This window comes from Silurus aristotelis, assembly GCF_946808225.1.
Source record: "Silurus aristotelis genome assembly, chromosome: 2".
NCBI lineage: Eukaryota > Metazoa > Chordata > Actinopteri > Siluriformes > Siluridae > Silurus > Silurus aristotelis.
The window spans coordinates 28,355,974-28,361,973 of record NC_139575.1 but is presented as its reverse complement, the minus strand read 5'-3'; positions in this window follow the sequence as shown (position 1 = coordinate 28,361,973).

The following is a 6,000-nucleotide window of genomic DNA, read 5'->3' as shown; positions in this document are numbered from 1 at the left end:
TACCTTCAGATTATAATGGGTAATTTTCCCATGCTTCATAAAAAAGACTGGCGGTCATGCCATAGGTGTGCAAGGAATACACAAAGCGCATGAAGAGAATTTAGGTCCAACAAGCCATCTGTTTCAAGGCTATGAAGAATGAGCCAGACATCTCGTCACAGACATTCAATCTTAAAAGGAAAAAAACTCAACAAACAAAAGGTTTGTTTAGCCATTACCGATGATTCAGGCATCATTTATTAACTTTTATTTTGTTCCGAAGCTATATGACGTGTGTGGAACACAAAGGGGATATCAGGAAGAAGGATAATCAGTCACGATTTACTTTCACTGCATCTATTTTCTATACACTAACTGTGAATAGTGACTGAAGCTAGAGATCTCATGCTTAATACAACCATTGGTCTAATACAGAATAAAGGCAATTTATACAGATTTGAAACAACATCAAAGAGGTTACATGACAAATAAATGTTGTATAAATGTTTGTGCAACAGCAAAAAAAATATTAAAACACAGGAAAAATATTTTGGGATTAATATAGAAATATATTGAAATTATAGATGCAAATTTACCTGTACTATTTTTCATCAGAGTGCTGGTAAAATGCTATAATTGCAGGTAAAATACAATACCCTCATAAGGTTAAAGAATGACATACTCGCTACGATAAATAACAAACAAGATGATGTCATAAGGATTTATATGAACAACTTAAAGTTTCAGACAGTGATTTATAATCTAATCTAATAGATTTATAATGACATGGTGAGTGATAAGAGAATTTTTGTTATTGCCTGAATTAAATCAAGGAACCAATTGGGCAAACCAACCAAGTTAGGTGAGCAAATGTATTTGAAACTGATATCCTTAAAGAAAATTTGATGTAAACAATATTATATCAAGCTGGTGCCCTACTAAAATATGTTACATTCTCCTTTGTAATGCTTTTCCAGGCTTGTATTGCAACTTATCTTTGTTTTTTTTAGGAATTTTTCATTTTAGTCTTAGCTTTAGGCAGTAAAATGCATGCTCAATTAGGTTTGGTAATGGCCAGTATAAAGCTGTCTTCTTTGTTGTGTTGCAGGTGTGTTTTGCGTTATTGTTTTGCTGCATTATAAAGTTTCTACAAATTAGATTCCATACTACAGTATGTAAATTGGTAGACAGAATATTTATTTGAAAGACTTCTGAATGTATTCTGCTGCTACTACCACATCATGAATAAAGATTAGTGAGTCCTTTCCACAAGCAGCCATAAGTCATGATATTACCTTTAAAGTGCTTGACCGATGAGCTTATATTTCAGATTGTGAGCAGATTCTTTTTTCTTCATACTTTTTATCATTTGGTGGGGAAATTCCAGATGATTTGGTATTTATGTCTGTATTTTATATACTTGTCAGGCTGATGACTCGGAAGCAGATATAATCCTATCATTGTCTTTATTAAGATAGTTCAAAACCAAAAAACACTCATAGGCCGAGGATAGAAAACATATAAGGATATCCGCTCGAGACGAGTAATCCACCCATGAAACTCAGAGTCTTAAACTTAAAGGAAAGCGGCAAAAGCGAAGAGTAATCCTAATACAATACTGAACAATTAGGGCTAAAATAAACTCCCCTTCCTTTTTAAGTTTCATTCATTTCAATGAAGTTGAGGTCTGGGCTTTGGTTTGAATTCTGTATTTGCATGATTTTGCTGCCACATAGTGGTTGATTGGACTATTTTATAAAATGGATATAAAAGGTTTATATGCCCCTGTTAAAAGCATTTTTATGCTTTTTTTTTATGCAGAATTTTTTCTACAAACAGTACGAAATTAATTTGTATAAAATTGAAAAATAATGTTCCTGCAAATTGCAAAAATTTTAATTCATTATTTACAGTACATAATATCATGAAAATATTTTTGTTTTTTCTTTGTGCAAGGGACAAGGGCATAAATCAATAAAGGTTTCATGATTTTTGTGATCTCAGGTGGTGCTGCACTACAGACATGATCCTGTAAATCAAAATCACCTCCAGAAATCATTGTCTCTGAACGCATTTTGTTGTGTCCTACACAAATTATCCAGAAACCCTGCCATCTTTACTGGGCCAAAGCTAATTTAAAAAGTGGAAAACATTTCTGTAGTCAGATGAATCAAAATTAGAAAGCCAATTTTGGAAACCATTACTGCAACTCTGATGGATTATGTATGTCTATAGAATTGGCAGCTTTTGCATCTGGAAAGAAACCATTAATACTCCAACAAATATGCAGGTTTAAAGCAACATATTCTTCCAAAAAGCCAGTGTTTTTTTTAAGGAAGGCCGGGCATATTTTAGAAAGTTGCATACTGTCAATTACAACATGGCTATGTAGATTCGGTTCGGTTGCTGAACTGACCTACCTGCAGTCCAAAGTTTTCATCAATTTAATAGATAGATAGATAGATAGATAGATAGATAGATAGATAGATAGATAGATAGATAGATAGATAGATAGATAGATAGATAGATAGATAGATAGATAGATAGATAGATAGATAGAACTTTATTGTCATTGCTTAGTACAGGTACACAGCAACAAAATGCAGTTTGGCATCTACCAGAAGTGCAGATAGTCAATATCAATAGTGCAGATAAGATTGTGCTAATGTGTTGCATTATGAAATAAAAAATATGCCAAAGAAGACACAGAAATATTGACTAGATTTATAGATTTATAGACTATTTTGTAATTCCCAAATGTACAGTATACAGACTTGTTAAATGAAGAAGGGATGCTACACATGGCTTTTTCCCACCTTTTTTTTTAGATGTGGTGCAGCCACCAAATAAAAAACTAGCTTGTTTTTTTTCCATAAAATATAAGCACTATACACATGGTGGAGCACGGTGGTAACAGCATCATGATTTAGGGCTGCTTCTCTGTTTTTGGTAAGCTGGGAAAATAAATCAATTAAATTTGCTTTGATTTGTAAAGCTCTTTTAACAATGAACATTGTCACAAGCAGCTTTAGAGAAATCTAAACATTTGGTATATCATTTAAAAAAATATTAAGGCAATACCTGAATCCAACTAAAATTTTTCCATCATTAATGAGCAGGTTTAAAATAAAGACTGCTATTTAAAATAAAGACATTTATTTCATTTTCAAACAATCGTTTTTTGTTGCTGTTTGTTAAATGTTTTAAATGTTAACCTAGTTGCTGGAGAGCCAGATCAGTTGATTAAATTGGTGGAAACAGGTTTAGTTTCCTGTTCGGCTGTAATGTAAAAATGCAGCCACCCCAGCTGAACAAGACTGGGCACCTGTCTTGTCAGGGCAAACATTTTAATAGTTTTTCCTCAGGTAAATATATTTTAACAGAGCAGTATTGGGCCAGATCATTTATAATTCTCTTTAAATTATAATTTTTTTTTTAGAAGAGACAGGAGATATAAAACATAAAAGCCCTGAAAGCTAGCATTATGTAATTGTAGATTTAAACCACTAGAGGTCAAAACAACCTATTCCAATAGTACCTTGTGTTAGTTAAATAAGGACTCATAGTTATTTAGAAATAATTAATTAATCAGTGATTTAATCTATGTAATTTTGACAGTTTTTATCATTACCAAACGTAGGCAAAAGCATACAGAAGTTGTATTTTTGCAATTTACAATCTAAATGATTATACATAATCTTATCTCTTACTTAAAAAAATTACAATACAATTTAGCAAGTACAAAATGTAATGTAAGTTTAAACTCATTCTATTCTTACCCTGAATGAATGAATGAATGAATGAATGAATGAATGAATGAATACAAGCCAAAATGTATTATTGTTCAATTCATCCTATGATTTTATAGAGAATCTCACGAATGTCTTTTTTAGAGCTTCAATTTTCTAAATTGACCCAAGATTTATACATTAAGCACTTTTCAGATTGTATTAGGGACATTATAGAAATACTCCATGGGGCATCCCTTTGCTCTCAAATCAATTATTTATGTCATGGGTTCCATCAGATAATAAAAACATTCATTTAAGAATTTGCTCCATGTTCACATGAGTTCTTGCAGATTTACAAGATCCTGTAAAACCACAAGTTCTGGCATGTTATGTGTTTCACTGGATTTGGATCTAGCAATTTGGATGGCCACTGAAGAACATTGAACTCGTCATGTTCATGAAACATTTAATTTAACAGACTGGTACTGTATACTGTGAACATGATGGCAAACACATTGTCAAAAACAATACTCATATAGGCTGTAGCATTCTAGTCAATGAATTAATAATGTTACTCGACCCAAAGGGAGGAGTGGTGGCTCCAGCGGTTAAGGCGCTGGGTTGCCGATCGGAAGGTCTGGGGTTCGAAGCCCCGGTATCGCCAAGCTGCCACTCTTGGGCCCTTGAGCAAGGCCCTTAACCCTCTATGCTCCGGGGGTCCCTTACGAGGGAAATATCAAGGTCCGTGACGTCGGAGTGACGTGGGGCCGCCTTCCCGTGGGCTCACCACCTGCAGGAGGGACCGTAAGGGACGGTGCTGTGAGGATTGGGCAGCAGTCGAAGGCGGGGGCCTGCTTAGACTGCTGCCCCCGCGACCCGGATTACGGATAAGCGGGAGAAAATGAATGAATGAAAATGAATCGACCCAAAGTTTGCGAATAAATAATTCTTCACACCATTACACCACCTACACCAGTCTGAAATGTTGACCCAAGGCAGGTAAGCTTCATGGATTCATCTTTTTTGGCACCAACTTTGGACGCTACCATCTGTGTGCCTTAGCAAAAATTGAGATTCATCATATCAGGATGCATTTTTCCAGCATTTAACTGTACAGTTTTGGTGGGCCAGGGTCCTGTGAATCCTCAGCATTCTGCTCTTGGCTGATAGGAGTGAAAATTGACATGGTTGTCTGGCACTAACAACCATGCCTCACACATGGCACTAACAACATGCACAGCCTAAAGATACATAAAGTCTCCTTTAAAGGGTTACCCAGAAGAACCATGAAAAATAATTTTTGACTAAATAATATAAACAGTTTGCTACAGTGGCTTAAGGTACAGCTGCCATGAACACATTTGCACTCATTTGTCCATCAGTAAACAATTTAATAACTCAACAATGATGTAATAATAATGAATATACATTTAATGCTAATCAGATCCTCCCATGGTTTGTTCCTCATATCATCTCAGGGAGTTTTCTTGCCTTTCCTATAGGAACATACTTATAATGACAAATTTATTAAATTCCAGTTTATTGTTTTGAATCTATTTATTTCTGTAAATCTGCTTTGAGATAATGTTTAGGTAAACAATGCAATTAAAAACACTGAGATCCCATTTTCCCCCAATACCAATTGATGATATGAACATGGCGGATTGCTAATGTCATGCTTTTGCATGACATACAGCTGCCACAAAATTGGCTGATTAGATACGTGCATGAATTAATAAGTATATAGGTGTTTCTAATTAAGTGCTCCTTAAGAGTATTTACCATGTCATGAATGACATAATGATGCTTTCTGAATATCACTTACTCTACAAGTGCTCACAGTTGCATTCTGTTTCTGTTGGGCTTAACAATCTCAGACAGCACTGCACTAAATCTGACTGGAACGGCCTTGGAGTGAAATAATGCATACAAGCAAACCATTGCATCACCCTTAGCTCTTCACAGTGAAATGGACTCTCATATGCAATAAGCAACATCTCAAAACAACTATTATACAGGAACTGTATATAAAGTTTTTGGATGACTCTCATCTTTACTTACTGTAGTTCAAGGTTCTCCAGGCAGCTAATGTTGTATTTATGATCAAGAATTCAATAAACACATTAGAATCTCTTGCTGCTAAAGGTGGTTCTACAATGTACTTATACAAGGTGTTTTTTTATTATGTACTAATTTGAATTTGAATTTGAATTCAAAGAGTGTGTAGTTTAATTTTTACACAAATATACATATAGGAGAAATTGCAAAGTTATCCATTATTATATCCAAA